The sequence below is a fragment of the Rhinoderma darwinii genome, chromosome 11 (assembly GCF_050947455.1).
Source record: "Rhinoderma darwinii isolate aRhiDar2 chromosome 11, aRhiDar2.hap1, whole genome shotgun sequence".
Classification (NCBI taxonomy): Eukaryota; Metazoa; Chordata; class Amphibia; order Anura; family Rhinodermatidae; genus Rhinoderma; species Rhinoderma darwinii.
In genome coordinates this window covers 37,751,265-37,777,672 of record NC_134697.1, presented here as the reverse complement: position 1 = coordinate 37,777,672, position 26,408 = coordinate 37,751,265, and the positions used below count along the sequence as shown (strand labels likewise).

The 26,408-nt window shown below is 41.1% G+C and overlaps 1 protein-coding gene across 5 annotated transcripts in view; it reads right to left on the bottom strand.

Annotated features, from left to right (window-relative positions):
- Window positions 1–24,868, bottom strand: part of FGFR2 (fibroblast growth factor receptor 2) — a 76,134-nt gene extending 51,266 nt beyond the window's left edge. For 4 of the 5 annotated variants that reach the window (XM_075841124.1, XM_075841120.1, XM_075841122.1 and 1 more), the window contains exon 1: window positions 24,354–24,868. The gene's annotated coding sequence lies outside the window, so the exon portion shown is untranslated. Of the gene's footprint in view, window positions 1–20,828; window positions 20,853–24,353 lie in introns of those variants that run through there. The other variant, XM_075841121.1, reaches the window with a different exon arrangement.
- Between the last annotated feature and the right edge of the window lie 1,540 nt (window positions 24,869–26,408).

The following is a 26,408-nucleotide window of genomic DNA, read 5'->3' as shown; positions in this document are numbered from 1 at the left end:
AATGCCTCCCATTGATTTCAATGGGAGGCAGAGACGTTTTTTCCCCGCGAGCGACCGGGAAAAAGAAGGGACATGCCCTATCTTTGGGCGTTTACACTTCTGACCTCAAATTTGACATCAATGGGAGGCAGAAGCGTAGTTTGTGGTGTTTTGCCCACAGCGCTCAATGGCCGCAGGCGAAAGACGCCACGAAAAACGGCGTGCAGGCAGAGCAAAATCTGCCTTAAAATTCAAACAGAATTCAAGCAGATTTTGCTGCAGAAATCAGTTCCATTCATCTGAGGCCCCATGCACACAGCGGAGGGAGACTGTAATCACAAGCCTTGGCCGGCCACAGATGGCTGCCTGCATTCTCGGCACGTGCTCCCTCACAAAGTATGGGAGCACGGCCCGTAAAACGCAAAAGATAGGACATGTCCTATCTTTTGTGGTACACTTCTACGGCCCGGACACGGGAAGATGCCCATGGACAATAGAATTGAATGGTTCCCCAATTGCGGATTGCAACTGCGGACAATTTTTACAGTCACGTGCATGCGGCCTGAATGCGGTTGTTTCTGCAGCAGGTGTATGGATTCCTAAAGGATCCATTCAGATGAATGGAACCAATTTTTAGTTGCAGCAATTTCTGCAAAAAAATCTGCCGTTTCTCATTGCGACCTTACAAATGACTGTTAGGGTATGTTCACACGTGCACGTCCGTTACGGCTGAAACTACGGAGCGGTTTTCAGGCGAAAACAGCTCCTGAATTTCAGACGTAATGGCAAGTGCAGGCGTTTTTCGCAGTGTCCATTACGGACGTAATTGGAGCTGTTTTTCTATGGAGTCAATGGAAAACGGCTCCAACATGACAGGCACTTCTTTGACGCGAGCATATTTTTTACGCGCCGTCTTTTGACAGCGGCGCGTAAAAAAAATTACCGTCTGCACAGTACATCGTAAAACCCATTCAAATGAATGGGAAGATGTTTACCAACGCTTTCAAACAGTATTTTCGGCCGTAATTCCAGGCGTAAAATGCCTGAATTACGTCCGTAAATAGTGCGTGTGAACATACCCTTAGGCCTCATGCACACGACCGTGTTTTGCGTCCGCAATTCCCCCGCAAATCCGCGGGAGAATTGCGGACCCATTCATTTCTATGGGCCCATACACACTATCCGTGTTTTCACGGGTCTCCGCATGTCCGCAAATCCGTGCCGCAGAAACTCAGGACATGTCTTATTACGGGCCGCAAATTCGATGCGGACATGCCCATAGAAGTCAATGGGCCCGTGGAAATTGCGGATACACCTCCGTGTGTCATCCGCAGTTTTGCGGATTTGCGGAAGTGTTGCTAGGCGACGACCGGGAATGAGTTCTGTCGTCATCCTGTTTTACCTAGGCTTTTTTTTTTTCATCCGCATTTTGCGGATTACATACGGATGAACTGCGGATTACATACGGATGAACTGCGGATGACATTTCACGGAACACGGTCCTGGAATTTGCGGACCAGAAAAACACTACGGTCGTGTGCATGAGGCCTTATAGTTCCATGTTGTGGCTCCGTTTGGTACAAGATGTAAAGAGAAATCCTTAAAACCCAATGTATACAGAAACTACTGACAAAATGTGAAACATTAAATGGCACCAGAGACAGATATTATTGCATTACTTTACAGGTGGAGCAAGGTTTTTATCAGGGGCATAGTGGAGGCCAGAACAATGGCTGAATGGAATGACCAGCTATAAGAATATGCAGGGAGGTGTATCCCATGCCAACCAATCAGATTCCATCTCTTATTTTTCAGAAGCCCTTTGAAAAATAAAATCATTGGCCTGATTGGTTGCCATGGGCAACTACTCCATTTTCCCTTTGCACTAGTTTTGATACATCTCCCCCCATACCTGAAGTCTCCATTTGCTGTATAGCCAAATACAACATAGGATGCCCTATTATTAGCCATTTCAGGCTGACTGTAGTATTTTTTAAGTGAGTTACTGGCAGGAAGTCAAAATAAAATGGTCTGATCCCTACTTTACCTCACACATATCTAGTTCTAAAAACTCCATTTATATACATATCTCTGAACGATAACAGCAACTTTTATATACACTTTGCCTTTATGTGCTTCGTAGTTTTGATATAGTCGACCAAAGGTCACTATTGTTCCAGTAGTGTAAAGTCTGATGTATATGTCCTCCGAGATTGTACGAAGCTGTAATACGGTGCCCATAGACTCCTAAGAGGCCACACTCTACCTCCATTTAATTAGGAGATGTTCCATTGGAAGCTTTGGAAGGGGGGAGAATATATCAACATGTATATGCCAGAAAACTGATGTAAAAAAAAAAAAAAAAGTGGCACATTTTGGGGCTTGCCATAGATGCGCTAAAATTTGTGACTTTTTACTTTTCTCAATGTTTTCCAAAAGTGGCAAGAAAAGGGGTGGGGTTAAGATGAAGGGGCGGGTCTTATGCCAGAACAACAGATTAATCATAATTTATGCCAGAAACTGGCACAAATCTACATCTGCCCATAGCAAACGTAGATTTGCATTTCTGTCGCACGGACAGCCAAAGATGCAAAAAATATATTAAGAGGTGTGCACCTCTTAATATATTTGGCGCACTTTCCACCAACGTACATTAGTTTAGGATTGGCGTTTGACACGACAGTCTTAATATATTTCCCCCATTTCTTCTAGAAGAGATAATCCGGATAATATGGTGCGATACGGAGGCGCCATACAGAGCATAGAGACAAAAAAAAACAAAAAAAAACTTAATTAATACGGGCTCCGTGCATGTGGCTTTGCTGTGTGAACGAGGCCCATAACTGGCAACGGGCATTTAAAATTTCACAGGCAAAAGACTATTAAGACAACAATTAAGATATAGATATTTATGAGGTAAATTGTAGATGGTGTATAAAAACAGTTACAGTACTACTATATTATATAAAGTCATATTAAAAAATGACAGTGGTTATGTATTGTCAGGGTTGTATTTGCTATGGAGTCTTGCTAAGCACGTATATAATTGGTTTATTTTAATATTTTACTATATATTGAGAGGAGGGAAAAAGAGTTAATCAATTTGTCAGCTGAAGAACGGATTATTTACACGGTCAGGACACAATAGAAAGAACTGTTCCAGATCACCGAAATATGTACTCAGAGCAAGTTTATATTGGAGATGTAGTAATGCCCCAACATAACTGCATTGGAAGGAAAAATGAGGCAATTAATTCTAATTGTACGAACCAACCCACATTCCAACCGCTAAGCACACATATACACACACCTCCACAAACACACAACATGCTTCAGCAGACTACCACAAAAGGCACAAAGGCCTGTGTGTTACAATAGTCAAAAGCCTCTTTTGTGAGAAGGTGAAAGGAAGAAACGTTTCGGAATGTAAGTGCCCAGGTGGTTGTGTTTGTTGACCGTCTCTGGAGACTTGGCTTTTGTAAGCTATATATGTAAATAGAACTTTATCTTTCAGCTTTCTCCTTGGTCTTATAGAAACTTGGGAGAGATGCTTTGTGAAGGACATGATTTGAGTACGCCAGCTTGCTAGGCTCTTTGCCTTAGTAAACAATGATGAATTTAAAAACTCCATATCCACAAACATGTATAAAAGAACTCAAATAGAAGTCACATAAGACCAACATAATGTATCTCAATGGTCAAACAAGAATTCTGAGGAAAGCATTTTGGCATGCTTTAGGTAGACTTTTTTCTCTATTTGCCTTTAATTTTCTCGGATCATCCAAGTCTGATGGATTTGAATAAGAGCTGCTAATCTCATCACTTTCACAACTAATTAAAATGCTAGACATCAGTACACATGGCTTTCTGGGTTCACGATCATCACAGAGGAAGCTTCTGTAGCTTCTTTGATTTATGTATATAAATGGTGGCGCTAGGGTAGTGTTCTCCAGCCGTGATCCAAACTTTTAACTTTCTAAGGGTTCATACATGCACAAAGACCTTGAACACCAGCACATGGAGTCTCTACAGATTCATAATACTGATCCATCAGCGTCCATACACTGCAACGGGGCACTATATTCTTCCATAGAAGCAATGGCAATATGGTATAATACTTGCATATTAGAGCATGCTATGGTTTCTGTATGAATCTATGAGGAAAAAAAACCCTCTAGTCTGCCTCTATATAAAATAAGGACATAGGAGGTACAGTATGGGCCCCTTACATTCTATGGACAACGTATTACAGATCTGCACTACATGGATTTTGATACGGCCATGTACATGGGGGGTTTAAAGGGGTTGTGCAAGAGTTGACAATGATCCCCTATTGTCTTATCACTGGGTGCCCCACCACTGGGATCCCTACCGATCGTGAGAACAGGGGTCCCGAACCCCCTGTTCCTCCTCAGTGCTAAACCGCAGTGAGAAGAACATTAAATGGGGCAGCAGTAAAACATGCGGGCTGCCCCTCTATTCAAAGTCTACGACAGTGACAAAAACAGCGTTTCAGTGAGGAGGAATGGAGGGATCAGGACACACAAACCCGCGATCAGTCGGGGCCCCCAGCGATCAGACAATTATCACCTATCCTGTGAATAGATAATTGCGAATTCTGGTACAATCCCTTTAAGTAGCTATAATGGTAAAACACAGTCGAGTTTTTGCCCATAAGATTATTAATGTAGCTATGATGGTTTTAGTTCATGTAGGTTTTGGTATAATCTACTGTAGTAGTGAGACACCAAAATCAGGTACACTTGTTTAGAAAGCTTGAGAATACTTATCACTCATTCAAGTGTCCTGACACTTCGATGAGCGCTGAAACATCTGACTGACAACTAACTGGCTTGAAAATGCCTTCATTGAGAAGGTGAAACGTTGCCACTTATACACTGTGTGAATAAAGACCTTTGAATCCATGCTGGTGTGCTGCCTCCTTCCTTTGGGGTAACATTGTTTGACTGACAACTAGATATTAATGTAGATGTTCTCAGAAATAACTTTTGATTCCAGCACTGTAGTGACTTCTAGCAGCAAAGACACCAGTCAGTGCACAACACTAGAATTTCATTGTTATGTTATTAGTATCACATAAAAGTACAAAAATTTGTACAAAAACATTCTCGTCTTTAAATTATCGGAAATGCCAGTAGTAAAGCTACCGGCTGTTGCTGCAACGTTACTTTATGAAGGAAGTCTGAACAGTAGTTATATATCTTCTCTAAATCTAAAGGAGCAGAAGTCGACCATTGATCAACCTAAGTAAATGTTATCCACCAAATATATCTGATGCCTAGACACCCTCATCAACTCCCAGAAACTTCAATCACGACCATATTGGCGACTGCAAGACACATGTGGTACCATTTAGCTTGTTGTAAACCAAAAGATTGGACAGGTAATACTCCAACCAGTTGAACCCCTGCTTTTCCCCCAAGTCTCCCAGTCGGGATATTCCTATACAAATCATATTAGAACGATCTTACTTAAATCAGCAGGATAAGTCAGCAAAAAGCTCATCTCTGCCAGCTAAAAAAGAAGAGGTCTCACAAACAAAATGGGTTCCAAGACAAGCAACAATCCTCAAAGCCATTAGAATTCTTATGTTGCCACCAAAGAGATGGTAGATCTTGCCAAAGAAGCACAAAAGGTAAAATTCAGCTTTCATTCATGCAAGGAAAGGATCAGCATACATGATTTTTCTGTAAACTAGGTCATTACAGGGTAGAAGTGCATGGCGAGCAAGCATGGCAACGAAAGATGGACGTAAAGTTCTTAAAAGAAAGTTTTTGTCCTGAAGAACTTCCAGGTAATAATAAAAGTAAACCAGTGAATTGTAAGTAAATAGTCAATGCAACTATTGACTTTAGGTTCAAATTAGAGGACGATGCGTCAAGAACTGTATAGCTTGGTGCCATATAAAGTATGGTAAACCAACTGCTTTTGATGTAGCCATGCAGACCTGTTTGACAATGCCCCCCCCCCCCCCAAAATTGTAGCCTAAGAGAAGAAGATGGCTGCAGTCCAACCCCGTTTCCTAGAGGCAAAATTTAAACTCTACACAGCATAAGTGTATATATATATATATATATATATATACACATACATACATACATACATACATACACACACATATACATACATACGCAGTATAGTGTATATATATATATATATATATATATATATATATATATATATTGGCATCTACATAATTGTGTTGCAACCTTCTTAATACAGAACAACACATTATACAATGACTTATTCACTTTTTTGACGGTCCGAAAACAAATCATTGTTTGTGCACAAGTTGGATAAAGGTTATCATAATCTAACTTGGCTGCCTAAGGCAACAAACCAGAATCCTTATAATTCTCCTCCATAACAATACTATGGTTGTTTTTTTAACTATAGGAAAATGGATAGGTAAAGCAAATGTGCAGTCCACAATATTTACAGTCCTATGTTTTCACAACTATACATTGATAAAAATAAGAACTCCTCTTTATGCACACAACTGAACCCTTTTGTCAAGAGAAAGTCTATAAACGTATTCGCTACTAGCACCATTAGTTTGGAATATGGCATTTTGGCCATACCGATACTGTACCTAACAATAGCTTCGTATTGAAGCTAAAGTGGAAGGGATTGGGGGAAAATGTATGTACATGGGCAAAGAATGATGGTACACACCTAAAATAGGCTGAAGTCAGCAGTGGGGTACCACAAGGATCTGTGTTAGGCCCAGTTCTTTTTGATCGATTTGTTGATGACGGGATTGATGGTAAGGTGTTCGTTTTCGTTGATGATAAAAACCTTGGAGGATACTAAAAAGTCAGCTTTATTGTAAAATATCACAGAAAGACCTTGAAAAGCTGGCAGCCTGGACAAGATGGTGTCTAGATGAAATTTAATGTTAATAAATGTATGCACCTAGGCCACAGTAATAGTATCAATGCATATACAGTAAATGGAATAAAACTGGGGATAACAAAACAAAAAGAAGGACCCGGGTATTCTGGTTAGAAGTAAGCTAAACAGCAGTACTCAATGTCAAGCAGCAGCTGTAAAAGCACATACGATTTTAGGGTATATAAAAGAGAGATAAAAACCTGTGATGTATATAATATTGCCCCTCTATAAATCCCCTGTATGGCCATATCTTGAAATGGCATTCAGCTTTGAACTCCACATTGTAAAAAAGGAATTAGAAGAGCTAGGGAGGGTTCAAAGGCGGGAGACTAGATTATAATAGAGACCTACCCATCTCATTTAATAAAGAGCGGCTTGAAAAATCGGGCTTGTTCCGCTTGGAAAAAATACAACTTATACATGTTAATAAGATAACCTCTAAGTATATGCGTGGTCAATACAAAGAACTAACACTTGATTTATTAATTCCAAGAACCGTACAAAGGACCACGTAACATTCCTTATGGGTGGAAGAAAAGGTGTTTCAGACATCAATATACAAAAGGACACTCTACAGTTAATGTAGTTAAAGAGGCTCTGTCACCACATTATAAGTGGCCTATCTTCTATATAATGTGATCAGCGCTGTAATGTAGATTACAGAAGTGGTTTTTATTTAGAAAAACAATCAATTTTGACGGAGTTATGACCTATTATAGATTTATGCTAATAACTTTCTTAATGCCCAACTGGGCGTTTTTTTAGCTTTTGACCAAGTGGGCGTTGTGAAGAAAAGTGTATGACGCTGACCAATCAGCGTCATACACTTCTCTCCATTCATGTACTCAGCACATAGTGATCTTGCTAGATCATGATCTGCTGTCACTTACTCATACATTAACGTTACTGAAGTGTCTTGAGAGTGAATAGACATCGCAATCCCGACACTTCGGTAACATTTGCGTGGGACTTAATGACAGCAAGCATGATCTCGTGAGAGAACGCTGTAAATAACTCACACATTAACGTTACCGAAGTGTCGGGGTTGTGAATAGACATCGCGTCCTGGTCGGAAGCGATAACTATTCACTCTCAAGACACTTCAGTAACGTTAATGTGTGAGTAAGTGACAGCACATCATGATCTAGCAAGATCACTATGTGCCGAGTACATGAATGGAGAGAAGTGTATGACGCCGATTGGTCACTGATTGGTCAGCGTCATACACTTTTCTTCACAACGCCCACTTGGTCAAAAGCTAAAAAACACCCAGTTCGGCATTAAGAAAGTCATTAGCATAAATCTAAAATAGGTCCTAAAATTGGACAAAATTTATATTTATCATTTTTATAAATAAAAAACACTGCTGTTCTATACATTACAGCGCCGATCACATTATGTAGGAGATAGGCCACATAATGTGGTGACAGAGCCTCTTTAAACTATGGAATGCCCTATCCCAAGAAGTAGAAATGGCAGATACTATGTAAGCATTCAAAAAAGGACTAGATGCTTATCTAATGATAATTGGCATTGAGGGTTTTAAATAATTTATGAATGATGTAAAATTATTCTGGAAAACTTTAAACTCAATGGACAGTTGTAATTTTTTTTTAACCTAAAGGCTTATTTATATTAGGCCCTGTTCACACAGAGTTTTTTGCAGGCAGAAAATTCTGCCCTCAAAATTCCGTCTGGAATTTTGATCTGCCTGCACGCCGTTTGCCGCAGCGCTTATTCCGCAGTCATTGAGCGCTGCGGGCAAAAATGCTGCAAAATACGCTTTCTCTGCCTCCCAATGATGTCAATGGGAGGTCAGAGACGTAAACACCCGAAGATAGGGCACGTCGCTTCTTTTTCCCGCAAGACTGTTTTTCCGCTCGCGGGAGGCATTTTTGTCAGTTTTTGGCGCGTTTTCCGACATGGTTTCCACATAAAAAAACCTCAGTGTGAACAGGGCCCTAGCAGTACGGCCCTGTTCACACTGAGTATTTTGATGAGCTTTTTGGAGTGGAAACCGCTCCGCAAAACTCGTCAAAAACCGTCCGAAAATGCCTCCCATTGATTTCAATGGGAGGCGGGAGCGGTTTTCTCCCACGAGCAGAGAAAGAAGGGACATGCCCTATATTCGCGCGTTTACATCAATGGGAGGCAGAGAGAGCGTATTTCGCAGAGTTTTCTGCCCGTAGCACTCAATGGCCACGGGTGAAAAACGCAGCAAAAATCACGGCAAATGCCGTGCAGGAAGGAATTTTGAGGCACAATTTTCCTCCTGCAAAAAACTCTGTGTGAACACAGCCTAACTATCAGGACTGTTAACATATAGTTTTTGGTTTTACATAGAAAAAATTAACCTTCTACAATATTCATGTAAGGTCCCTTTTATACTACATTTCCCCTGCACTTTTGACATATGTGTCAAACGTGCAGAGGAAATGAGTTTGTCGAATGCTTCCTTATGCTCTCATTATAGCGACAGAAGCCAAAAGATTGTCCCTTTGGCCTCCATCACCCGGTATCCGTTGACTACGCTATTCTATCCAGAGTCATCCAGTAAAAAAAATACTGTGTGGTATATGCTTTTTTAAGAGCCTATGGGTGACAGATGCCACTGTATGGCATCCATCACAGGCATCTGTTTAACATATATATTATTAACTTTTCAATAGTATTTTATGATGTAACCATAAACGGATGTCATTATAGCCTATGGGTGACGAAGGCCCATAGACCATTATAGGATCCGTTTAATAAATATGGTATGAAAAGGTGATGAGAGTTTGTGACGTATACGTTTATACATTATATTCTATGGTTGACAGATGCCAGTGTTAGGCATCCCTCACAGACACCATTCAACGTACACGCCGAGAGCTCATGCGGCGTATACATCAAGTGGAGACCATAGAACGCAGTGTGAAAGGGCCACAAACTGTATGGCAAGATCCCAACACGAGTATTATTGGACTTTAGGCTCAGATAGCTTTTAAAGTGGTAAACGGTTTAGGCCCGGCTTTGTTTTTTAGGAAAGGGAAAGCTTCAGATAATAAAAGCAGAATGTAGCAACAGTTTACATGACTATTAGGCCATAAACACAATAGATGAAGATTAAATACAAGCAAGTTTTACAGACTTGCAGGCCTTCTTGTTCAGGAATTGTAACTACAGTGCTGGATTACTCGAGGCTACATGAAACATGACCCTGGTCTTTGCAGATTGTGCTAGGGGCAGGTTACTGGGTCTTCGGGTTGAAAAGGTTGTGTGTCCAATGTTTGAAGATGTGGATTAATATACACATAACATCTAGGAAAGTGCACTTGTTCCAGGGAACACAAGCTTGAAGATTCAATTCAATCCAGGAGCTTCTAGCTAAGGAGTGAAAGGATATCCTTTATAGGAGTAAAAAGGATTTTTTTTTTTTTTATATCCGATAATGTGTAATCAGTATTCTAGTTAATTTATCTTAATTTTTAATAGGCTTAAAGGATTACTCCATTCTTCTGCACAACTATGATCCATTCATTGTCAAGTGTTGTCTAATAATTGAATTCTCTGTATTATACACAACAATAACACCCTTCTACTAGCTCCTTATATAACTAAATGAAGGTTTAAAGCCGACACATCACCTAAGTGCAGCGGAACCAGCTACTTTCTAGGTTGAACCAGCACTAATATCGTAGTGATCTCACCAGTTTCTAGAAAAGCAGGAAGGTGGAGATTAGCTCAAGCCAAAAAATATAGTTTGCTTTACTGTGTGTAGGTGGTAGATCCAAACTAGATCCTGAAGCTGTAGGATGTAAGTAAAATAGCCCTATATTAGGCCTCATGCACACGAACATGCTTTTGCAGCCGCAATTCCCCCGAAAATCCACAGGGGAATTGCGGCCCCATTCATTTCTATGGGGCCATGCACACGACCATAGTTTTTACGGTCCGTGCATATCCCTGGAGCCCGCACCGCAGAAAGAACGGACAGGTCTTATTACGGCCGTGTTCTGCGGTCCGGGCTCATTGAAAAGAATGGCTGCGGCCATGTGCATGTCCCGCGATTTGCGGGCGGCTCGCGGCTGACAGTCCGCTGCCGGCCGAACTGAAAATCACGGCCGAGCACATGGCTACGGTCTTGTGCATGAGGCCTAAGAGTATTGCTGTCCATAATATCCTGGGAAGCCTAAAATGGCCAATCCAATTCTTCAAGAAGCCAAGAGATAGTCTAAAATAAACCTTGTGATCAGAGGTGTAACTTGAAGCTTCTGGGCCCCAGTGAAAATCTGCAATAGGGCTCCCACCTACCATGTGCCATTTATAATACTTGTGTCTTCTTGTGTGGCAGAGGGTCCTTTGGCCCCGATTAGGAACCCAGCCCAGTTGTGACTGCTACCTCTGTACCCCCTATACCTACACCCCTGCTTGCTACTACAATTACAAACAGCCCACCAGATTGATTCATTTTGACCATCATATACGAAGGGTCCATTTACACCGACTCGTTGATCGGCACTCATTTGCTCCTTTCACAAAGAGCTATAATCAGTAATGTATGGGGACGAGCGATTGTTAGTACGATCGCTCATCGTCATGCATTAACATCATGTCGGCAGCACATCTCCTTGTTTACACAGGGAGATGTGCCGCCGACAACGACAATATTTTCTGTTGCATAAACCATACGATCAGCCGAAGAGCGAGTTTTTGCTTATTCATTAGCGGATCGTTTACACAGGGCAATGATCGGGAACGAGCGTTAGGCCTCATGCACACTTTCGTCAGCCGTTGAACGGCCGTTACTGATGGTCCTGTCACACACAGGCTGCACACGGATGGCTTCTGTGTGCAACCCGTTGTTTCACGGACCAAATTCAATGAGAAGGCCGAGACTGTTCCATCAAAAACGGGCAGGAGTAGGACCTGCCCTACTTTTGACGGAATGGCCGCATGGTTCCGTTAAAACAACGGAAGTGTGCATGGCCTGATTGAAATGAATGGGTTCAGGGTGCTATCAGTGACTAAAACGGGTTAGCAAATGGGAAGTTGAAGAAAAATAAAACATTGTTTCCTTAAGGCTGGGTTCACACAACCTATTTTCAAACGTAAACGAGGCGTATTATGCCTCGTTTTACGCCTGAAAATAGGGCTACAATACGTCGGCAAACATCTGCCCATTAATTTGAATGGGTTTGCCCACGTACTGTGCAGACAACCTGTCATTTACGCGTCGTCGTTTGACAGCTGTCAAACGACGACGCGTAAAAATACAGCCTCGGCAAAGTAGTGCAGGACACTTCTTTCAGACGTAATTTGAGCCGTTCTTCATTGAACTCAATGAAGAGGAGCTCAAAATTTACGGCTGTCAGAGAAGCCTCTGCGAGGAGCAGCATTTACGTCTGAAACGAGGCAGCTGTTTTCTCCTGAAAACAGTCTGTCTTTTCAGACGTAAATGCCTGCTATCGTGTGCACATACCCTTAGCTTCATGCTGATGTTCATGCATTTCTCTTTGGTTTTATGCATAGATTTCACTATTGCCTGAACAACATAAACTCACATCTTCATATGTTTAGCAATACATACCTAACAGTACGTAGAAATGGACCTTGTAAAGTAGAAGTCAGATGAACAAAAAAAAAAAAAAAATCCTAAAAAAAAATAAAAATCTACTAGTTCATTATTAAGGGCTTTCCTCACACCATGCCGTTTGGCATTCATTGCTTCTGTTACATGTTCCATTATGGAATAATTTACAAATGTAATGTAACGATAAAATAGAAGTGCCAGACCTTGTGTTACCATTGGCTAAGAGAATGGAAACATGTAGGATTACTTTGTAAAGTTATAACATGAGGCATTACCATCGGGCACTTCGACTTCATGCTGCAAAGATTTCACAAGTGTCACCAGTTCAGCTCACATAAAGGCTGCAGGTGCACTTTATAATGTGTACGGAGTTGACAAGAAGATGTAGAATAGTACAGTACAGTAGGTTGGGCTACATTGAAACAAGGCATCTTCCTCTCCAAGGCGCCTGTCAGTGCCTGCCGACTGCACACAATTACATATCTGGCTCAGAGTTACCACATCATTCACAATTGCAAAGGCAAAACTTTTTCACGCAACTGTAAATTTTAATTAACTACACAAAACCATACCGCCATAACTGGTAAATAGCCTGCTAGGTTTTTCTATTGTTCAACTCACATGGAAATGATTCCTAAATGTTTTACAAAACCTTTCAAGGCTGATTAAGCCAGTTCCTCAAATGGATCCAAGTGAAGAAAGAACTCAGATTTCTATCTTCCACATGTAACATCTGCTGGATCAGCCTGCGACACATGGCAGAAACATACCCACATCAATGTGCTGGCAGCGGCTACAGCCGCGAGAGCAGGAGGATGTCTCACATACCATGGGGAGGATACTCCGCATCTATTATTGAGCTTCTTCATACCACAGGCAGCTTGTGTTGTGGCCTATTAGATCTCATTAGCTTCAATATCTCCTTCCCCTGTACGTTTAGAATGGTGAACCTTACCGAATACAACAGGAAATTGCTTAAATAGCAATCACAAATATATATTATATATATATCACACACACACACACACACACACACACACACACACACACACAGCTGGTGGTCATAATAATGTAACTCTACTAATATCCAGAGTAACCGCCGTGTGCAGCACGGACAGCAGCTAGACGGGCTGGTAGTGACTCAATAAGGAGCTGGTAGGTTGTCTCGGGTGTCTGGAGCCAGGCTGACTGCAGAGCATCCCACATTTGCTTGAAGGGTGCGCGGGGGAGGATCCATAGAGCAAACAAGACCATCGACGTGGTCCCATAGATGCTCAATTGGGTTCAAGTCTGGTCAATTAGGGGGCCAGGGAAGTACTTGGTAGTCTTGGTCGTGCTCTTCCAACCACTGTCGGACATTTCTAGCTGTGTGACATGTCGCATTATCTTGCTGGAAGATTCCATCTGCAACAGGGAAGACAAACAGCATGTATGGGTGGACGTGATCTGCGACGATGGATTCATACCCAAATCGGTTCATAGTGCCTCCCACATGGATGAGTGAGCCCAGAGAATGCCGTGAAAAAATCCCCTAGACCATAACGTTGCCGCCACCAGCTTGTGTGTGTGTAATATATATATATATATATATATATATTATACACACACACACACACACACACACACACACACACACACACACACACACTTCTTTCCATGTAGCCATGAAAAGGCTTAAACGGGTATTCCAGTCTCCAGCATTTTTCACCTATCCACTGGAGCACTGTGATTGGCTATTTCCGCTAGACCCATAGACTTTAAATGGCGTGGCACCGCGCACACCCGGCCTCCGCTCCATTTAAACTACTCCTAGCTGTCATCTTGTGGCTGGGCTTAATAGGGGACCGAGGAATGCTAGATCAGCGGGGGGTCCCAGTAGTCAGACCATCACCGATCTAGCATTTTTCACCTATCCAGTGGATAGGTGAAAAATGCTGGCGGCTTGAATACCCCTGTAAAGGGAAAGTTTCCAATAATTAACCTATATTAGAGAATTGTCATTAAAGCCATACCATATTACATTCTGGTAGGTTCACCTTTGTGTACCTACACTATAACTATGTTCAATTAGCTACAATAGATGAAGGTCATCTGCTCTTTGCGGGAGATATTTGCTCGGAGGTCTGATATCATATCAGTAAGCTCTGTTTGTAGTGTCTGATGTTTTTACATTCTGGTAATGTTAATATAGTAGATTTGCAGAGATAAGGTGGAGCACAGACATTTACTCTACAGGAAAACGATTTCACTGTCTTTTATGGTAATTTTTTTTGCCATTTTATTTATATTAGGCTAGGATTCTTGGTAAGTGAAGGTAAAATCGCAGCATTACCACTTCTCTCGTGTCCTGAATGTTTCTCTTTGGAGGGTGATAAATTGTGCGATGTTTAGAATTCTTGAGACCGTTGCAATTCCTCAATCAGAAACATTAAGTCGCAGTAATTCCATGACTTTACTAAGACTGATGGGAAACCAAAATGTGGTCACTAGTCTTAGGTTACATGCACACCATGCGTATTACAGGTGGATCTCCCTGCGGCAAGTCTGTAACGTAATACAGTGCCAGCAAAGTAAATGAGATTTCAAGTAATCTCATCTACACCTCGTAGAATTTTTCAGCACATAAATGGACCTAAAATCTGCAGCATGTCAATTTAGCTTGCGTATCGGTGTCAGAATGGTATCTGACAAGTTTATATATATTTTTTTTAAAAACACAACGCACCAAAATCCGCAACATAGAATCTACACCGGTTTCTGCATCAAAATGGGAAAAAAGGCAATATTAATTGTGGATTTAACCTACGTTTAGATGTAGTTTGGATGCAGATCAGTATTCAGTATCAAATTCCTCAACGTATGCCTGTAGGCTAAGGCTAAACAGGATTTCCCCATGATAAAAGCAGCATGCATATTTCACGCGTTGCAGTTCCGTGTGCCATCAGTGTTTGTTCCGTGTAGCATCAGTTTATCTCAGTGTTGGTGCACGTTATTTGTTTATTTTTTTCTCAGCCTTTTAGCAACTGTTGCGTGAAACACGAACGACATCCGTGTGCCGTCCGTGATTTTCACGCACCCATACACCTGAATGGGAGCGTGGTCCGCAAAAATTAACTAGAATAGGACATCACGCATGTCTGAATAGCCCCATTGAATTGCATAGGTCCGCGTGCTGTCCGTTGTTTTAACAGACAACCCATGGACCTATACTGGTCTGAAGAAGGCCTAAGGCTTACAGAAAAGACAAACTTTTTTAAAATAGTTAACTTTTATATAAATGAAGCTCATTTAACAGAGCCGTAAATGTGCCCTGAGATTGTAAAACTTCTAACTTCCAAAATAGGTAACTAGCTAAACTATTGCCTTAAATTATACCATACATGACACAGACAGAAGGTTTAACCTATTACCTGCAAAGACTTCCACCCTGGACTAGGAATGCCAATTGTCAATTCCCAAAGCCTTGACCATTTAACGCAAACCCACATTCTATATATGGCCTTGGTGTAGAACCTATACCTGGGCCAAACACCTAAATTCCAATAATGTAGATCATGAAGATGTTACGTTTATAGGATCTATAGAACATGCCAAAAAACTTGCTAAGATTATTTGGCTCCCTGTAAAAGTGTTTGTGCATAGGTGTTTACTCCACTGAGGAGTACTCTCTGTACGATGCTGCAGAATCTGTTGCCACTTTATAAACAGTAATACACACACAATACTTCCTTTGAATGTTAATATATAATTGAACAATTAACATGGCATAGGATAGAACATCTGCACTACATGCTTAGAGGTTATTCACACGAATGGGATAATCGGCCATGTGACAGACATTTTTTAACGGCCGTCAAACTGCTGCATTAAAATGGATATACTTCTATGGGGCTATTTGCATGGCCACTTTTTTTTAACAGACCGTGTGAATGGTCCGTGAAAAAAATAGGACGTGTCCTATTTTTGCCCATTTTCACAGATCCCTCAATAGACTCAAGTCTATGAGGGATCTGTGAAATATAGAGTCCCGCGCGGATGCAAAACTGCCTTTTTAAACAGCAGATTTGACACCCGTACGAGTGAATACGCCCTTACAGCTCTGCTGTTCTACTATGTTGCAGGGGAGCCCATGGGTACCCCAGGAATAAAGGTCAAGGTGCGAATGGTAGTAATAGGTCTTAAATCCTTGGAATCCACACTTTCATGTGAAATAGCGTCTCTTGGATTGAGGCTACAAGTCCATATGTATTACATGATGGTCTGTAGTAGTGAATGGCGCAACAGAACAATATGCATATCGATTTAGCCCAGTTACATTCCATCTATGTTATGAAAACAGACTGTTACATTAACATGTACATTTCGAATATGTGCAACTCCATGCAATGCTATTGAACGCGACTGCTTCTACTGAATGTGCAGTGCAAGGAGTTGGTCTGCATTTTGTTTTTTATTAACTGGCTTGGAATAGTCTGTAACTGCTACCTTAAACCTGCAGCCGCCTAAAACTGCCCTAATTGCTGATACTTTTCCCCACTCGGTTCGAGGTCTGTTTTATATCGTCCCCAAATGCCAGTTCCATGTCTACCATATAGCAGAGCTCCAGTGTAAGGCTGTCAACCTGCCAGTGATTAATTACATCCAAGTACAGGCTGTAAACTCCCCCCAGTACAAGCGGAGGCCTGCAGTCACAATCACCAATTCACTGCTTTCTCTCCGTCCCTCTGCTTGTGAGCCCTGCATACTGGACAATGCCAGAATGACTTGGCTAAACTCAAGAAATAAGACCAGGGAGATTTGGCAGGGAAAAAGCGCCAAATACCTTCCTAACAGCAAAAGAACTGTGACATTATGGCCCCTTGCGGGGTGGTCCGGTGAATAATAATAAGCTCATATTGTGCTGGTCTTAGAACTACTCAATACATCCTCTTGTTCCTCAGTGTCTATGTTAGCACTAAAGCAAAAACAACAGTAACATTTATTAGCAAAATATGAATGCATTCCCACATAAAATAACTCCGACTGCAAAATGTATGAGTGCGGACACTGGACTTATTGTTGATCAGCTCACAAAAAAAATGTATTCCCAAAAAGGTTATATTATTCTAACCCACATGTTCTATTCAATGTGATACATTCTAGATTTATGAAATCTCTGCCATGACAGCTGTAAGGTGTTCAGATAGTCATATAAAGCAGTAGAATTATACATTAGGACAAAACCCAGGGGCCAGGTAACCAACAGGTCTAGAAATCTGCCACCATCACCTAACCTTTTGGGTTGATTCTACTGATAGCCTTTATTGCTGGACCACTAAAAAGACAAATGGAATTCAGATCATGCTTTCTTATCATCATGTTTTAATCAGTAGGCATAAGATTATCAATTAAGTGCTGTATGCACAGGAAATTTCCTTGAAATATGAAAGGGTCTTCCCAAAAATAGGACAAGCCCTTTGGGCATGCTTATGCACATGTTACTTCACCTAATATATTCATTTTAATTTTCACTCAATTACATCCAAAGTGAATTAAAAGTATCATGGTGCTACAGGATTCTTCTGGAATATATAATGTGTTTGTAAAGCTGAGCAATTAAGTTAATGAAGACTAAGGTGTCCATACATATAAGGCTTTGTTCACATCTGTGTCAGGGCTCCGTTCCGACTCAGCTTTCCGTCAGAACGGAGAGCTGACTGACACAAACGGAAACCAGGGGTTTCCGTTTCCATCACCGTTGATTTCAATGGTGACGGATTCAGTGCCAATGGTTTAGGTTTGTCTCAGTTGTGCAGGGGTGCCATCAGGTTCCGTCGTTTTGACGGAATCAAAAGCGTAGTCGTTGGAACAGGGCCCTGACGCAGATGTGAACAAAGCCTTAGATGAACATCCACAGAACCAGCCAATTTCAGCAGGACCGGCTGACCATCTAATGTGTAAGGGGTTGTCCCGACTCTCCTCCGATGGCAGATGTGGGGGGTAAAGAAGGATTAGGGATGTTGGATTTCAATATGCTCGATCCTTGGTTCTCATGGGAGATAACCTGCCACCAGGTGTCTGGCAGCAAGTTAATCCACTCTCGCAAATCAAGAACACATGCATGCTCGGCCAAGTCAAGGGTGCATGTTTATGGGGGGGTCGGAAGGAATAGCGGTCAGCCGAACGAGGTTCGGCCAACCGTTATCGAAAGGTGTATAACCACCTTTATACATTGTGCGATACACAGTGCAGGTCTTGAGGTGGTGCTGCGTGACTCTTCACTGGTAGTACAAGTTGTATTTGGAGTGTTTCTTAAAGCGAGTGGGGAGGGAGAATATCTGTTAGGTTTCAGATCCATGTTTCCCAATAAGGCTAGCTCCACGTGGAATGATTTGTTTTTTTTTCATTTCTTGATTACCCAAAACCATGACAAATCATAGACAGTAGAAACGTACAAGAAAGTATCATGTTTCTCTTTTTTGGATTGGATCCTGATTTTGGGTACAAAATAAACCACACATGCAGAAAAAGCAGCCCAAACCAGTCTTTGGCCTCATGCACATGGCAGAACTTGTGTGAAAAAATGGCGGCATATGAACAATGCTAGTATGGATGGACATGTCCATCAGGTAATTGTAACCACCAATCGTTTGTTGGTGGTTTGGGGAGAGGGAATGGATCTTAAGAGATAAAACAGATCCATTATTACTCCATTCTCGATAATTGTATGGGATCGGTTCTTCAACTACCGTTTTTGTGCTTATAAACTTTGTATAAAAAAAGTAAACAAAAATACCAGGGTAAACTCATCGACCTACCTTAAAACTGACCCTGGCTTTCTCCCCTTATGTACTTAACAGGCCAAATATCTACCAAATTAGTGCACAGAATACAAAAGACCTGACCATATAAAAGGTAAACAGCAATTGTCCACCTAGTGAATAGGATTGCATAATTCAATTAGTATATAGGCTGGGGGTGAGGATTTTAGCACCTGGAGACCATTACTGGATATTTGTTTATTTTATTTTCACTTTCAGGATGAGATCTTGAGCAATTTACACATCCCAGTCACTAATCCATCCATCACACCTCTCCGAATCTGGCCGGTCAGATAGACCCCGAGAAGAATAGGGTGGGGGTGTTGGGGGTTGACTATCCATAGTTCAGCTAAAACACATAAACAAAATGACTGAGATCTCAAGCAGACACATCTTTCTCCTTGTGGGACTTAACACGAGACACCTCAAGCCAAGGAAATTTCATCTTTACAAATCTAGGAACACCTCAGGAATTTCAATGGTCACATATGGGTAGAATGTTCTTGTATACAATATGGAATATGCTAATACTTGGCCAAGTCCCTATGGTAGTAGAGAAGGATTTTCTCTCCATTAATGATAGTAAGTATAATATATATATATATATATATAAAGAAAAAAAGAGAGAGAAAAAAAAAAAGGGTAAAACGCACAGAAAAAAAAAAAGATAACAGATTGTTGATAATCACAAAGGTTTCCTGCATTGCAAGATTTAGAATGGGCATAAAAACAAAACAAAACAAACAGCACTACTCTTGCTTTTTTTTACTTTCTCTGTTATTGCAGCTCAGCCACATTTACTTCAAATGAATGGGGCTTAGATTTCTCGAATCTCAGACAACCCCTTTAAGACCTTATAGTCAAATCAGTATTTTTTGTTTTTTTCCAATAGGCAATTCATAACAGGGACAAAGATAGACAGTACCATTGCTTATTTTATGTTCCCTCCAGTTTTAAAGCAAGCAGTTGTATAGTTCTTAATTGAAACTTTGTGGAGTTGGCACTTGATGCAGGAAACATATCTCGTGTGCTACATTTCAATATCTGACATTGGGCCGTTGCGGCTTTAAATAATTTTAAGATTATAGCAGATTTAATTGAGACATTAGAAGAAGACAAAGACAAGATTATTGTGCCTCTCCACTCCTCATAAGGCATTGTTTTTCTTTAAATGACAACATTAGCACAATAAAAGTTTCAGTTCAACAGAGACAATGCATCAGCGGCCGTTGTATAGTGATCCTCCATGCTACTGTCTGCAATACAACTGTTCATTTGAGGTAAAAAACAAAACAAAAAAAAAACTACTCGTTGTATTTGAATAGACACCTGGGTGCTCAATCTTTGGAGTTTCCAAAACTTTTGAGGACTACTTCCACATCCGTTTTGGTGAAAACCCATGTGGGACTTAGAATAGCAGCCAGTGTTTATTATCCAAATTTCCCAAGCATAGATACAACTGGCGGGATAATTGTTGGCAACTTGACAGAATAAAACAACTGAGGGACTTGTAATAAGAGCCAATGCTTAATGGGTAGCCTAAAATCAAAGTCTTTTACCTGTTGTGGAACAAGAGGCTCACGGTCAAGCTGGGACTTCTTGTCGCGCCCCAGATTTTTTGCCATAGGCCGTCTTCTCATTAAAGCAGTCCAAGGCAATATTGTCAACCACCCCCCCCCCCCCCCCACACACACCTCCCTCCCTTTGAACCCCTTATTGCCCAATGCAGTTCTTAGCACATATCAATTAACAGGGCATCTTTCAGCAATGTCACATTGAAGAGAAGTTTCCTTTTTCTCACTGAGACCATTCTTCACATTCGAGCAGCTACTTTCTATGGCAGAAATTCCAATTATAAGAACATCTCGTCTCATTAAAACGGCACCTTCTTTGCACAACTTGTCCCTCTTTAAAGTTATCTCTAAAGTTCTTTCAATCCTCCATGTAAAAAAGGGGTTTAACCCCTGCTCCCCCATTAATACTAAATCCCTAGAAGGCAAAGCGCCTTCATAGCCTTTTATTGTGCTTACAAATGCCATATAGAATTTCTCATTTTAGTTCCAAGAAGATCTGGCCTTCTCCCTCAACACTCCACCATAGATATTAATTCTAAAGCTTTGCAGAGATCACAAAATACTTCTAATCTACATTTTAATTGGCATTCTGTGAAGGCATAAGAGGGGGGGGGGGTCGCCTCTTCTCAGTCACTCACTACTTAGAATCAAGGAGTTTTTGCAACCCCCTTTAAAAGCTACAATGCAACCTGAAATCCTCTACAGCCATTACATACACTTCACTATGCGGGTTAAGAATGCAGAATTTCACACGAACATACAACCGTACTCCCCAGATGCCAGAGCACAATGTACATTCACCAGACCTGGCACAATACAGGTTTCATACAATAGTCATCTAGGGTTTTCTCCCGCAAAACACTCTGGTCTTATGGCTTGGAAAATACTGATAATTACTTTAATTAGATTGCAATCCCATCCCCCCCCCCCCCCCCCAACACATCAGATTCGAGCATGAAAGGACAATTTAGGACCCTGCAGGAATCCAAACACAGGGCACATTATAAGCAGAAGAATTGCAGCAGTTGGCATATGTTACTCAACTCCTGAGGTGCATCATAATTAAGTCACTCCAGTGTTTAGATTACGGGAGGACAACCTGTGGCTTTCGTATGGCTGTTTATCTACAATGCTTAGGCTAAACTGGCCAAAGACTTGGACATTTCTCTTTAATCTCACCAGTTTTCCAATGTTCTTTTGCACTGTCAAAGATTTCTACAATTTCTCCATCAAGTCAAATACCATTCCTGTTCATTGCCCCACATCTGTGTTTTGCGACAAAACGCAAAGTTGACATACTGATAAATACCACCAATGACAGAAAAAATTCTAGAATCAGATCCAGTAGATGTTCCGCACCGTGTCAACACTTTGAGCAGAACCGATTGTTGTAACTCCATAGACACACCAATTTTTTATTGGTCAGATCGTTAACAATCTATGGACACCTTTAGTTTAGAGGTAGTCACATACTATATACAGTCATTTACTACATACATATACCTAAAAGCCTAATTGTAAGTATGTTGGGTAAGGTTGACCCAATTCTCACCACTGGTGCTCTCTTTGGAGTGTAAATAGTTAACCAAACCGTGATTGCCAACTTTCACTGCACAGAAGAGGAATCCTTTGTTATAATGAAGAACATAAAAGGCCTCTCAGGGAAAATAGGTTTACACTACACAGGGATGTGACATTCCTAGCAGGCCCCAGACATGAGTGAAACCCTACAATTCCCCCATAGCTACCCCCAGACTGCGTAAATCTGTCACTAGTTAAGACAGTTTTATAACCAGTCAGGTCTAACCTATTCAGGGCAGGGGACTTTTCATTTAACTATGAATTGAAGAATGCAATGGCTGGAGCGCCTTAAAGTATTTAACCCATTCCACACCAGCTGTGAAGCAGAAAAGCGTAGTGTTGATGGAAAGACAAGATATATTGTAGCATTAACAATAATGGATATATTCCAAGAGGTGCTGCAGCAACAAATTGTTATCGTTCTATGACAAGCTGGCAATGTATGCAATTTATTTTAGAATATTGAGCCTTGTATTAATAATCATTGCGTTCACTGATCCAAAATGATCACAAACTATCAACTGGCAGGTTACTCAATTCTGATCGATTGAGAACCGTACGGACGTCATACACTTGCCAATATGGTTAGTGGCGAATGAGAAGTCACTGTGAGGCACATTAGACATACCGGTAGTGAATCTTCAGTATTTATTCACGTGTCTATGAACAATCTTCATCATTAAAATCGATAGTTTAGTTATAGGACATAATCTATGGCCAAATGTGCCAAAACCAGAAACTGGGTCTCCAGTCAAACGCTTCCAGCCAGTCCCATAGGATAAAATACAGATAATACACAAAAGGCAAACCCAGCGAACCAAAGCCAAAGATCTAAAGCGGAGTCTTGATACAAAAAAACAGGACCTCCCTTTGCTATTGTTCCACTTTTCAACAATTAAGACTTATATCGCCCACGTGAAACAGACAGGTTGACATACACAGGTAGATTAACCCTTTCTAAGCCGTGCACAACTGTCACAGTACCCCCTTGCTTAACTTTATGATTAACACAAGAATTAAACTAAAGGCCCACTGACACGGAGTAGTCGCCAATAAGCGATTGCCTGATAAGCGATACTATAAACGATTGCAAGAAATATATTTATACATATCGGGATATCACAATTCCAGCAATTTCCCACAACTGTAATGGTTTATTTCTATTTTTTATGTACACATGATCAGTTTTAGGCCTCATGCACACTTCTGTTGCCCGTCACATAGCCGCTAATGACGGATCCGTGAAACACGGACCACACACGGATGGCTTTTGTGTGGAGTCTGCGGTTTCAATGGACCAAATGAATGGAATGGTCGAGACGGATCCTTCAAAAACGGACAGGAATAGGACCTGTTCTATTTTTGTCGGAACGGCCACACGGTTCCATTAAAAAAAAAAAACGGAAGTGTACATGACCCCATAGAAATTAATGGGTCAGTGTGCTATCCGTTAAAAAAAAAATGGATAGCACAATGTAGCGTTTCACTGAACTGTGTATGAGGCCTTAGAAATGATAAAATATTTTTATTAATTTACATTCATTATCATTATAAAAAGGTCGTTCTTATTCCCATTAGACCAACAATCGCTCTGTGTGAATGGGCATTTACTGGTCCACAAATTAAAAAAACATTTGAGGAGAAAAAAAAATAAATAAATAAGAACGCAAAAATACATTTCAGGAAATTATTCGTAACAATACACTTGACACTTTTATGGCCTAGCTCTATTTCACCCCTTCTCAATCTTAGTATAAACTTTCAGACTTTCTTAACCTACCCAAAAAGATACACAAGAAGCAAATCAATGTCAATTGAGAAATAAAAAAAACATAAACCAGAATGTGTAATTTTGCGGAGAACTTTTGGAAACTAACACATAGGGGCAAGAAGTAAGACGCGGCAGTGCAATTGACTTTTTGGCATTACCTGCAAAGACTGTGGTGTAAAAAGATCCCCCTGTCTTGCAGCAGGCGTGTGCCTGGCAAGACGAAACACAGAGGTCTCAATAACTCTCTGGGGACAGATTTCCAAGTTCAGTTCTAGCAATCAGAAGAAGTAATAACCTCTCTCCAAGAGATGGACATAGGGATCCCAAGAAGGCACAGTCCAGGGTATGTAATCCTCAAGCTGCAGGACCCAAGAGCAAGTAGTGAGAGAGGTTCAAAAGAGGGGAAACAGCCAGATCCCCCATCCAGGGTGAAGGAGTGAGGTCAGCTCAAGTCCTGTGTTCTTTTCTTGGAAGATGCAAGAGTCTCTTTAATTTCTCAAAGTAGCAATCCAATGTGCAACAATCCACAGCATCAGTTCAAGCATCCCAGAAAAACCAGTGTAATTGTATCAACTCCATGAAAACAACAAACAAGCAACATATGTAACAAATATGTGAACTTCCAAAAGTGAGCGGAGAGGTGAGGTGCAGGCAGTGCAGCCGGAGTATGAGGAGCAATGGAAAGTGGATGAGCCTTTTCCCTCCCCCTCACTCTTCATGCACATTCCCATCCCTTTCCTCCTCCCAGGGCACTCCTCTCTGTCTGAAACCTGAACTTCTAGTCCTCCCCTTGCCCAATCCTCTGTCCGCTCTTTTGGCTTTCTGCAGCAGTCTTTTCTTTGCATCCCTCCTATCCATATTCCCTCCTTCTTTCTCTGTTCCAGAGTTTGGCACACATCACTGCACAGAGGGATGGTTTGTTTGTATTGGAATTACTATGCTATGTGCGCTCTGGCTCTCTTTTTCCGTCTCTTTCTCTAGTTCTTTTTACTTCTAAAATATACAAGTTATACAACCTAAATTATAAACAGATAAAGCGACATCTGTGACGTCATCGGCGCTGGCACTTGGGGCATCGTTAGAGCTCTAAAGAATATTTCCGCCCGAAATCGCCACTAAATACCAGTCTTTGGGTTGTCGTCTTTTGTTAAGCAGTTAACAGTTCTATTCAGCTGTAACTTGTATCTGTTTCTGGGAAAGATGGGTGACAATTAATATGGCCAGTGTTACGGCTACCAAAGATGTCGATACCTATTTTTCCTATAGTTATACAGCGATATGAGAGGGCAGGAACTATAAGATCGTAACGGCAAATTTGCCATTCAGGAATGATGTAAAGCTGAGTGACAAAAAGGCAGCAGTAATGGAGGCAATATTAAGTGTCACCCAGCTTTCCCAATTTTAGATAAGTTATGAAACAGCTGAAAGAAGTGGACAAATCCAGAAATGATATCACCAGTAGATATTAAAGAGGACCTCTGACCTCTCCTGACAGGTCTATTTTAGTAAATAATTGCATTCCCCATGAAATAATAATCCTGGAGCATATTTTTTTTTAGAACGCTGTGTTGTGCCGTTCCTCTGTTATTCCTACTAGAAGTCTATGAATAAATTGACTATTGGGTGTTCCCATTCCCCTTGTCAAAGGGGTGTGTCCCTAAAAAGTCTCTCATTGCAAAGTGTCAGTCTGTGTAAGGACACACCCCCAACTGGTAACATCCAGTAGTCAATTTATTCATAAGTTTCTAGGAGGAATAACAGAGGAATGGCACAACACAAAGATTTATAAGGAAATGTGTTCCAGAATTCTTATTTCATGGGCAATACAATCAAATCTGATTTTGTTTTGCAGCGTGTGTATGGGATTTTGTGAAACCTCATTCACATGCATTGTATTGTACTCCGTTGTTGCCGCACAGAAAATCTGTAGCTAATCCTCTGCATGTGTACTAATGACTTAATGGTAATTCCATACGTGCTGGTAGTGATGCAACACAAAGCTGCATTACTACTGCATCTGAAAAAAACACAGAGACGACATTGTGGCAGATTTATGAATTTGTTTTTTGCTGGCATTTATATATTGAAAAAATGAAATTAGCAGCTAAGGCCATATTTATAAAGTCCCATTGTCCCTTTTTACTACAAATACAAACGTGTCTGAAAACGTGAGTGGGACTTACTTTTAGGATTCCTCACCGTTATCTCACTGC